The sequence below is a fragment of the Bidens hawaiensis genome, unplaced genomic scaffold, assembly GCF_021521415.1.
Source record: "Bidens hawaiensis isolate Kalapana, Puna unplaced genomic scaffold, B.hawaiensis_p1.1 tig00009566_1, whole genome shotgun sequence".
NCBI lineage: Eukaryota > Viridiplantae > Streptophyta > Magnoliopsida > Asterales > Asteraceae > Bidens > Bidens hawaiensis.
Window position 1 is genome coordinate 115,517 of NW_027491713.1, and position 10,827 is coordinate 126,343.

The window sequence follows — 10,827 nt, forward strand, 5'->3', positions numbered from 1 at the left end:
CCTTGAGAAAAGGCATTCAAATCATTTACTTTCATGGTATCGAGCGAGGTCTGATTAACTTCTCTTTTTATATTTTTTTCCCTTGGCTGTGCAACATATCTTCTCCATCACCATTAACATGGATGATGCTAAACAAGAAACCTCCACCAAAACCACCCTCCATCCGGTATACACCGTTACCAACATCCAACAGAAAGTTCACGAGTTGGAGACAAGAAACTTACCTACTCGTCTCGGGTAAAACTCTTCAAGCTTCATGCCCAAGGTTACGAGGTTTCGCATCACATTGATGGCACTCCGGCTCCGGCCAATGACGATCCGAATTTTGCCTCTTGGAAGAAAATTGATTCCATTGTGTTACAATGGATTTATGGTACCATATCGGATGAGATACTCGACCGTGTTCTAGAAAACGAATCCACCGTTTACGAAGTGTGGAACTGAAGAAACACTAACCGGACCCCGGGCAGATTACGGGTAACCTGGGGGTTAGATAGATGTTTCCCACGAGGGGTTAGACCCGGTAAAGATGGTTCTTCTGATAACCTGCAAAACAGACACCGTGAGCTTGTCACTGAGAAGGGGGGGTGGTTCCTCCTTGTGACCACCCTCCGGCGTGAGAATCAGACTAGATTGCTCTTTAAATATAAATGTATATTAAGAGATTGCTAGAGCAGATATCAGGTATAATATGATGATAATATGTTAAGATAAGATGATCATACCATTTGTGGTATTTATAGCCGGAGGTAGGTTTCCAAGGAGGTGTGGCCTGCTGAATAGTATTCCTGTTCAACCAACAGTGGCCTACGCACGTGCCATGCTGGTAGTTGGTGAGTAGGCAGCGGCTGATAGTGACCAGGCCTGCTGTGTACTATTCCTTTTTCACCAACTACAGGCTAGGCACGTGGTATGTCAGGAGTTGGTGAGTAGGTAGCGGCTAATAGTGACATACAGTACAAGAGCATGCTGCTCGCCATAATGTTGTCAATGAGCTGTCGTATCTTTGGACAGATCTTTTGCCCATACCTCGTCAGGTACAGTAAAAGATCCTCAGTATCGTACGGACTGGCTCATTTGGGCGGGAGTATTCCCCCTCCCGCCTTTGTGCGGGAATGTTCCCGGCTTGCTCATTCCTTCTTCAGGTGACTGCTGAATTATTATGAGAGTTAAGCCTTGTGCGTGTAGCCATGCTGCGCGGGTGGCCTTCCCTGATGGCCGGTATCCGTAACTGCGGGAACAGGCGGAGTACCTGAAAACCATTGGTAGGCGTTTCCTGCGGGGACAGCTTGCGTACCGCACGTGAGGACGTCACGTCTCTGAGCGTGGTGGGTCCTGCTGATCCAGTTGGTTTCTGCGCAGACGTTCCTTTAGTTTAGTCTTGCGGGTTCAACCGCGCAGACGTCCGTTAAGGAGTCTTGCGGGTTGAACTGCGCAGACGTCCCTTTTCAAGGTGAGTCTGTGGGTCCAACTGGGCTCTGCTGGGACCTACCTCTTCAAGTCCCCCCAGTCCAATGTTCTTCTCATGAATGTTTAATAAAGTGAGGTGAACTTTTGGACTTAAGCAAAGGGTTTTTGAAAAGGGTTTAGTTTTAAGGTTTTCCATGGGGATTCTTCCCACGGAAGTCCTAATGTCACGCAGAATTTCCCACTGTTCTGCTTGATCTTTGGGTATGATGCGGGTAGGTCTGTAACCTCCTCGCAAGTCAGGAGCGTTGAGTACCTCTTGTGTAGATTCTCCATGAGGTTTTGGTAGTTTTGAACATAGTGATCAATTATGTTAAAACCACCAATTCCATCTTGAAGTTTCAAACAATGTAGTTCTCGACGTTCCCGCTATGCGGGGATGTTATTCCCGTTTGCGCAAGCATGGCCCAGAAGATCCTTCTTGGTTTCATTTCCCTGCGGAGTGCTAGGTATGTGAAGGGTTTCGCCTTGACACTGTACCCACAACCGTCTTATAGTTACTTTACTCCCAAGGTATTCCTGGCGTCAATTCCCTGCAGGTGCTAGGTATGTGAAGGGTTTTGCCTTAACACTGTACCCGCACCCGTCTTATAGTTACTTGGTTGCCGAGGTATTCCTGGCGTCAATTCCCTGCAGGTGCTAGGTATGTGAAGGGTTTTGCCTTAACACTGTACCCGCACCCGTCTTATAGTTACTTGGTTGCCGAGTTATTTTTGGCTTCAATTCCCTGCGGGTGCTAAGTATGTGAAGGGTTTTGCCTTGACACTGTACCCGCACCCGTCTTATAGTTACTTGGTTGCCAAGGTAAGGGGTATATTCCCGCTTACTTTTGAATCTTTTTGAATTTTTTTTTTGAAATTTGAAGAGTTGGTGAAAGGATAAGAACAGTCCAAACCTCTGAAACGTCGTGCGACGGTTTCTTCTGACTGTGTCAGGACGTGCAGGAAGTTATGGTGACGTGACAGTACATGGTCATTCCAGACGCTTTTTCAGGCGCGTGGGCGCGTTTTTTTGGGCGCGTGGCCGCGAAATTAATGGTACGCGTCCTTTCAACAGCTGTTGCCAGCTTGCTTTTCGCCACGTGTCATAGTTTCATTGCACCTTTGATTTCTCTCTCTTCCGCATTAAATTCATCGCATTAATTGCGATTAGTATATAAAGGGGGAGAGAGTTCTTTGTAATCCACACTTTCACTCTTCATCTTCATCTTCAAAACGATTTCCGGCGAATACTCATCTTTTTAGTCGAGCATTCCCTTGAAATCGTTTTCTTCTTTCTGCAAGATGTCTTCACGTGATCTCGAGTCTACAGCCGATGACAAGAGTACTGCTGGCGAGTGCCAGTGTGCTCTGCCTGTCGATCTGTATCAGTACGTCGTCAGGAAGTTCATGCTCGAGTCTCTCGAGCCTGAGTTTCCTGAACCCCATCAGACGGTGTACGATGCCCCCAGAGGCAAGATCGGGGTATATGCTGCATTCTTTGTTTATGGGAATCTTAGGTTCCCATTAACAAAGTTTGTTTACCGTGTCCTTGAGAGGCACGGTGTGCACCTGACCGAGGTGCATCCGATGGCGATTGCCAAGATTCGCCACTTCGAGTGGGTCTGCCGGATTCTGGGCATTGAGCCCTATGTTGACCGCCTGATGACCTTCTACTCTTGGAGGTGCATCCAGGGGTGGTATACGTTGATAACCCGGATAAAGGGTTTGAAGATTTGCGCAACCGAGCGCAGTCTTCGCTCGTGGAAGCGGGAGTTCTTCTACATCTCCGCTCGCGCCATCCCCCTTGCCATGAAATTCAAGAATGGGCAAGCACTTCCCAGCCTTCACGCCTCCAACTACCAGGAGGCGGAATGGTTTGCGAAGATATCCCGAGTCCAATCTCCGGTTTACCGGTTTGCGGAGTCCGGGATGGTGATGCTGGGGATAAGCCGGGTGTGGAAGGCTGCGGATGCGCAAAAGATCCCAATCGTCCTTGAATACGGTTCGAACTCTGTTCCTTACGGTATGCTCTGTTTCCTTTTGTTGATTTAGAATTTCTTCTAATCTTTCCTGTTTATTTCAGAGGGGAACGACTTGCAGTCGCTCATGTACCCGCGGGAAGCTGACGGTCCCGCTCGGATGGGTACTCGCGCTCTAGACGAGAACGAGTTGCCCATCCTAGAACAAACGGCGGATCGGTTCGTGGAGGTCTATCCGCTAGGCCATGAGATCCTTAGCGCCAGGCGGCCAGGTAAGGCGCTATTCGACCCTCGACCCCTCAATGTTGAAACCTTTGCTGGAATTCCTCTAATCGTATGTTCTGATGAGGAATCCGCAGATGGTCCTCCGTTGGTGCGGAAGAAGAAGGCTGCCGGCGGGAAGGGGAAGGAGAAGGTGGCCTCCACTGCCGATCCAGTGCCTCGGTCTGACTCGGAGACCGAGAGCGAAGAGGTGGCGGGGAACCCCGGTGGTGATAAGATCACCATTCCGGAGGCTGTGACAACTGTCACCGAAGAGCCCAGGATGACAACGGTGACCGGCGTGAAGAGGCCGGCTCCATCGGGTTCATCCCCGCCCGTCCGCACTTTCAGGCTCAAGAAAACCCGTAAGTACAAACTTCCTTTATCTTTAACTTCATAGCTTAATATCATTAACACTTATCTTCTTTACGCAGGCGTGGATGTTGACGCATTCCAGGGTGGAGCGCAGAGTACTCCGCCCATGACGGTAGGCTTGGTCAGCCTACCTGAGGCGGCGACCCAGGCGCCTGCGCCTGCTTCCGTTGGTTCAGTTGCTCACTCCTTTGAGCCGACTGTTCCAGCTGTGATGACGTCACCGCCGGCTGTGAGTGCTATTTTTACCGCATCTTTCACCGAGCCGGCGGTTACATTTGCTGCGGATTCCGCGGCGGCGACCGCGGCGGCTTCTACCATGCCTCCGTCATCAGCAACGACGGCCGAACCTTCAGGTATGCATGGGGCTTATCGCCAACCTCTGCCTCCTTCCCATCTGCCTGACCTCTTGGATGGATTTCCGTTGGGTTCAGGTGATGGGTTTGGCGGCTATCGGCCTGTTATTGACCCTACAGGTGCGTAGGGTTCTTTTGGCCCATTTTATATATTTTTTTATCATCTTTTCCTAACTGCTTTGTTTTTTGCAGTGTCGGATTCCAATGAAGTGTATGTTTCACGATGGAACATTCGCCGAGGAACAACCCTTTGCACCCCTGTGGAGTGCGTGGAATGGGCTCGCCACGCTGCTCCCAGTGGTGCGTTGGGGGAAGCCATGGCTAGCTACCAGGAGGGTAGGCTAACCAATGAGCTTCGGGTTCTCCTGGCCCGGATGCAGCCGCGCGTCGAGCTGCTTTGTCGTGAAAACGACAAGTTAAAAGCAGCTCGCATTAAAGAAGTGGCTCAGGCGCGGGCTGTCCGGGAGGAGAACCAAAGGCTTTCCGCAGTGGCTGCGGAAAAGGAGAAGGCCTTCAAGGCCCTCGAGGTTGAAGTTCAGGCTCGGCTCGAGGCCCGTTCCAAGGCTGCCCAAGCTGTTAATGAACAGCTTCGGCTGGCTAAGGAAACTGCAAGGAACGCAACCGAGAGGGCCACCAAGGCTGAAGCTGTTGCTGAGCCTCTACGCGTGGAGAATGAAGAGCTTAAAGCCAAATTAGAGGCTCTCCAGCAGGCTCATGATGCCTTGGCGATGGAAGACGCCAAAAAGCTCCAGGAGATCTTGGACCAGAGGGGGGTGCTTGACCATGCTGAGCGGAAGCTAAAGGGCGTCGAAGAGGCTGCGGCTAAAGAAGTGTTGCTTGCCAACCTCAACAAGAGTGAAGCCGAACGCGCCCGTAACGAAGCTCAAGCTGCCCTCCAAGAAGCTCTGGTTGCCAAGGAATGGCTTCTTCGAGAAGCGTTGTCTCAGGTATGCTTTTCATGTCTTTACGCTTTTCCTTGTAAATAGAAAAGGTTCTGATACTTGTATATTTTCTTGTAGGTTGTGCATCGGGTCTTCTCAGAGACCTCATATGATGATGCTATGAGCGCAGCCCTCAACGCTTCTCATGAGGATGGGGAAAAGGCCGGCTTCCTGCTTGGTCTAGGGTTCGTTGAGAAAGGCATCCCGCCTTCCAACTTCCCTTTGTATAATGTTGATACCGAAGCTGTTTACGACCAAGCAGTGAATCAGTATGCCGCCTTCCCGCATCCGGTGGTGGAGAAGGTGAACCAAGTTGCTGCTGCTGATGATGGGCTAGCTATCCTTAAAGCTTTCCTTGAACTGCCACGATCTACTGATGGTGCTGGTCCAAGTGGAAGTGGCCCTGAAGCCTGATCCTGAAGATCCCTTCCCACTGCTAGGATAGATTTAGCTTGTATAGATTTATTTTCTTGTAGGCGGGTAGTTACCCGGCCATTCTTGTAATGAATCATTGTGAAATATAAATCTTTTTGCGGGTAAGACCGCTACTTTCGTTGGATTCCTTGCTTTGTAAACGTTGTATGACTTGCATACTTTAGTTTAAATTAGCAATTTTCCAAGTGTTTAGAATAAGTTAACCTTTGAACGTGGTAGATAATAGGTGTGAAGTTTTGCTTCCTCTTTCGTGATTGTGCGGGTAGGACCGTCACTTGCACTTAGTAGGATGGCTAAACTTTACCTATATCTGACCTGCGTGTAGGTTTTCCTCATCCTTTTTTGAAATTTCTAAGTGTTTAGGATAAGTTAACCTTTGAACGTGGTAGATAATAGGTGTGAAGTTTTGCTTCCTCTTTCGTGATTGTGCGGGTAGGACCGTCACTTGCACTTAGTAGGATGGCTAAACTTTACCTATATCTGACCTGCGTGTAGGTTTTCCTCATCCTTTTGTTAGAAATTCTGTTTTGAACCGTTCGACGCGCGGTTGTCAATAGGTTAGTGTTCAGTTTCCTCTCATGATTCATGCGGATAGACCGGCACTTTCATTTAGTAGGATGACTGAACTTTTCCCCTTCAACTGACCTGCGTGAAGGTTTGCCGTTTTTTGGGTTTATGCGGGTTTTGCCGCCTTCCCCACGCAACGACTTTCCACGTAATTATGCGGTGAAGACCTGCATATCCGTGTTGAATAAATTAACCGTTCGACGCGCGGTTGTTAATAGGTTAGTGTTCAGTTTCCTCTATCATGATTCATGCGGATAGACCGGCACTTTCATTTAGTAGGATGACTGAACTTTTCCCCTTCAACTGACCTGCGTGAAGGTTTGCCGTTTTTTGGGTTTATGCGGGTTTTGCCGCCTTCCCCATGCAACGACTTTCACACTTATGTATGCGGTGAAAACCGGCATCAGTGTTGATAGTTCATAAAGTATAAATGTAAAATCATCAGCGTCGATGTTCTAAGGAGAATCATTTCCATTAGAAGTGGCTCTTGGCCTTTTCTTTACAAATTTGGAATTGATCTACATGCAAACTGTGTAATTGAGCTCCCTTCCATGTTGTTGGGATGGGAGTGCCATCGAGCCGATACGCACCTGGTTCGGGATCTCGTTCTTTACGCAGCATGTAGTCTCCACATTGAAGCTGGAATTTTTATTCGTGTTTTCCCCAGCTGGGGTTCTACACGCATCAGCCTGCTCAGCGTTCATTGCGCCACGAGGTGCGCGAGCGTCCCATCTCTGACAAATGCTTCGACCATGTCCTTTACGTCTATGCATTCTTCGGTGTTGTGGCCTTTTGTCCTGTGAAAGTCACAGTATTTGCTCCGATCAGCATTGTGACGATGTCGGATTATTTGAGGCTTTGGCCATGGGAGCTCCTCAGTAGCGAATATCTCGGTGACGCTTTTGGTGAGCGGCGTCCATCTGGAGTTCTTGTTTGACTGTACGTTATCCCTTCCGCCTAACCGATGCTGCAAGCCGGATGAGGTGTCAAAGTTTACCCTTGACTGCCAAATGCCTAGCTTCCGCTTTTTGTTTAATCGGGCGGTAAGGACGTTGTCTTCTCTTGTTTTCTGGGTGTAGAGGTTTGTGCTCTGTGGGAGATCTCTACCCAGTTGCTTCTCCGTTTCCGCAAAGCGTTTAGCTGCTGTCATGATGGCATCCCATGTGGATGGCATGCCATCTTTACCCGTTAAGGTGCGGATGAGCTCTGGGTCGTTCGCGCCCTGGATAAAGGCAGCGCGAACAAGATCTTCGCTGATATTACCCAGACTTAGCTTCTTTGAGTTGAAGCGAGTGATGAAGTCTGGCAAAGATTCATCTTTTTCTCGAATGCACTTGAGGATTGTCCATTGCTCCTCGGTATACTTTCGTTGTTGGCTGAAGTGTTGGCTAAACTTCTGTTGGAAGTCAGCCCAGTCGTAGATGTGGTTGACCGGTAGACGATCGAACCACGCTCTAGCTGGCCCAACAAGCGTCATTTGGAACATGTAACACCACGTGGGTTCCGTCCAATTGCTGACGGTTGCCCCCGCTATGAATCTGTTCAAATGATCGTCTGGATCAGATATACCATCATAAGTGCCGATGTTGGACATCTGTTTGGCACTTTTTGGGGCGATTGCTTCTGCAATGTCCCTTGCAAATTTGGACGTTCCCGCATTTGCCACAGTTGGTCTGAATGTTTTGGAGAAGTCACGTGGACTTCCACCTGTGTTTTTTGGTTTGAAGGCTTCTCCAAAATGCCTTCTCGGTTGGGAGTCCGTTTCTTTACGCTTCCCTTTTGCCCTATGGCGAGGGTTCGCGTCGGTGTCGGATTCCTCCGAGTCATCATCCAAGTATTCTTCGAATTCGTCAGCCTGTTGGACGGAACGCAAGCGTTCGTCCAACTCAGCTTGGAATTCCCTCTGACGTGCCTCCGCCCATGCCTTAACTTCATCGAGTGTTTGGCGGGGGAGTCTTGTTCGTTTCTCTAACTGGGTATCGGTGAATTCCAGTGAGCGATTATTTACTGCACTTGCCCCAGCTTGGGTAGCTGGGGTAGTGTTCGTAAAATTTACTTCACTTGCCCCGGCTTGGGTAACCGGGGTAGTGTTCGTAAAAACTGTGTAGCCGGTATTTCCCCCAGTAGCTGGGGTTGTGGTTACCGGAGTTTCTTTAACCATCTTTCCAGAAGTTTGAAAAAACTGGAGAAAAATGAAGTTCTAGCTTTTATGCACGGATGGCGCCAATGAAGAAACACTAACCGGACCCCGGGCAGATTACGGGTAACCTGGGGGTTAGATAGATGTTTCCCACGAGGGGTTAGACCCGGTAAAGATGGTTCTTCTGATAACCTGCAAAACAGACACCGTGAGCTTGTCACTGAGAAGGGGGGGGGGGGGTTCCTCCTTGTGACCACCCTCCGGCGTGAGAATCAGACTAGATTGCTCTTTAAATATAAATGTATATTAAGAGATTGCTAGAGCAGATATCAGGTATAATATGATGATAATATGTTAAGATAAGATGATCATACCATTTGTGGTATTTATAGCCGGAGGTAGGTTTCCAAGGAGGTGTGGCCTGCTGAATAGTATTCCTGTTCAACCAACAGTGGCCTACGCACGTGCCATGCTGGTAGTTGGTGAGTAGGCAGCGGCTGATAGTGACCAGGCCTGCTGTGTACTATTCCTTTTTCACCAACTACAGGCTAGGCACGTGGTATGTCAGGAGTTGGTGAGTAGGTAGCGGCTAATAGTGACATACAGTACAAGAGCATGCTGCTCGCCATAATGTTGTCAATGAGCTGTCGTATCTTTGGACAGATCTTTTGCCCATACCTCGTCAGGTACAGTAAAAGATCCTCAGTATCGTACGGACTGGCTCATTTGGGCGGGAGTATTCCCCCTCCCGCCTTTGTGCGGGAATGTTCCCGGCTTGCTCATTCCTTCTTCAGGTGACTGCTGAATTATTATGAGTTAAGCCTTGTGCGTGTAGCCATGCTGCGCGGGTGGCCTTCCCTGATGGCCGGTATCCGTAACTGCGGGAACAGGCGGAGTACCTGAAAACCATTGGTAGGCGTTTCCTGCGGGGACAGCTTGCGTACCGCACGTGAGGACGTCACGTCTCTGAGCGTGGTGGGTCCTGCTGATCCAGTTGGTTTCTGCGCAGACGTTCCTTTAGTTTAGTCTTGCGGGTTCAACCGCGCAGACGTCCGTTAAGGAGTCTTGCGGGTTGAACTGCGCAGACGTCCCTTTTCAAGGTGAGTCTGTGGGTCCAACTGGGCTCTGCTGGGACCTACCTCTTCAGGAACCGTATCCAACAATTGTTTCTCAACAACAAAGGCACTCGAATCGCCACCCTCGAGCAATAATTCGTGACCCTCAAGCTTCGCTAAATGCCCTCGGTTGAATCCTATTGTCAACAACTGCGGGAAATCGGGAATCAACTAACCGGTTTGGGTGTTCCGGTTCCTAACGAACGATTGGTGACTCAACGTGGTCACGTGTTACCAAATGAGTACGACGCCACTGGTGCGCTAATCAATCACGATCTTCCGACATGGGCAGAGGCATGCGACATGTTGCAAAAAGAATATGATCGGCAACATGCACGAGACCAGTCCGATTCAATTGTGGTTGCCGCGGTCCAAGAACAGCCCCCTCCCAACCACCGCCGCCACTATCCTTCCAAAGGTGACTCCAGCCGTGGTGGTTCCCGAACTAACAATCCAAATCGCTGCACCTCCAATAGAACCGACCCACCTTCAAATTACCCTAAATCCACTAAGCAAAAATTTCACTCAATCATGCATGCATCGTCCAGCAATCCCTACAGCCCAACATGGAATTTCCCAGGTCCATTAAACAATTGGCCCAACAATTATAACTTACCTCCACCACCACCAAGCCCATACCCCACTCAATCGGGCTGGGCCCCTTATCCATGGGCTGCACCTTACCCGACTGGGCTGACTCCACCATCCACCACTCGGCCCACTGGAAATACTACCGCTACTCCTGCGGCCCAAGCTCATATCACAGAATTTGATGCAATGGACCCCATAGATCTATCTAACGCCTTTGCAGCAATGGGTACCAATAATGAGGAGGGTCAATGGCATATGGACACGGGCGCTACGTCTAACATTACAGGTGATCAAGGTAAAATTGCTTCCCCTTTGTTATCTAGTTCAATAACATCTATTCTTGTAGGAACTGGACAACGCATTCCAATCCTTGGATCGGGCAATAGCACAATCCCCATTCCACCAAACCCATCCATCTTAAAAATATACTTTATGCTCCTAACATTATTAAAAATTTACTTAGTGTCCGTCAGTTTAATATTGACAATTGGACATCAATTGAGTTTGACCCTTTTGGCTTTTCTGTGAAGGACTTCAGGGATGGGAAGATCCTAACGAGGCATGACAGTAACAGCCACCTTTACCCGCTCACTAACACCACTACTTCCGCATTTCATTTTTC

The 10,827-nt window shown here is 49.2% G+C and overlaps 1 long non-coding RNA gene across 1 annotated transcript; it reads right to left on the reverse strand.

Moving 5' to 3' along the window:
* Nucleotides 1-82: 82 nt before the first annotated feature.
* Nucleotides 83-9,884, reverse strand: LOC143532867 (uncharacterized). Its single transcript, XR_013135256.1, has 2 exons — nucleotides 9,661-9,884; nucleotides 83-451 (listed from the first exon to the last, which is right to left on the reverse strand). It is a non-coding gene; the product is annotated as an uncharacterized LOC143532867 (long non-coding RNA).
* Nucleotides 9,885-10,827: the final 943 nt, after the last annotated feature.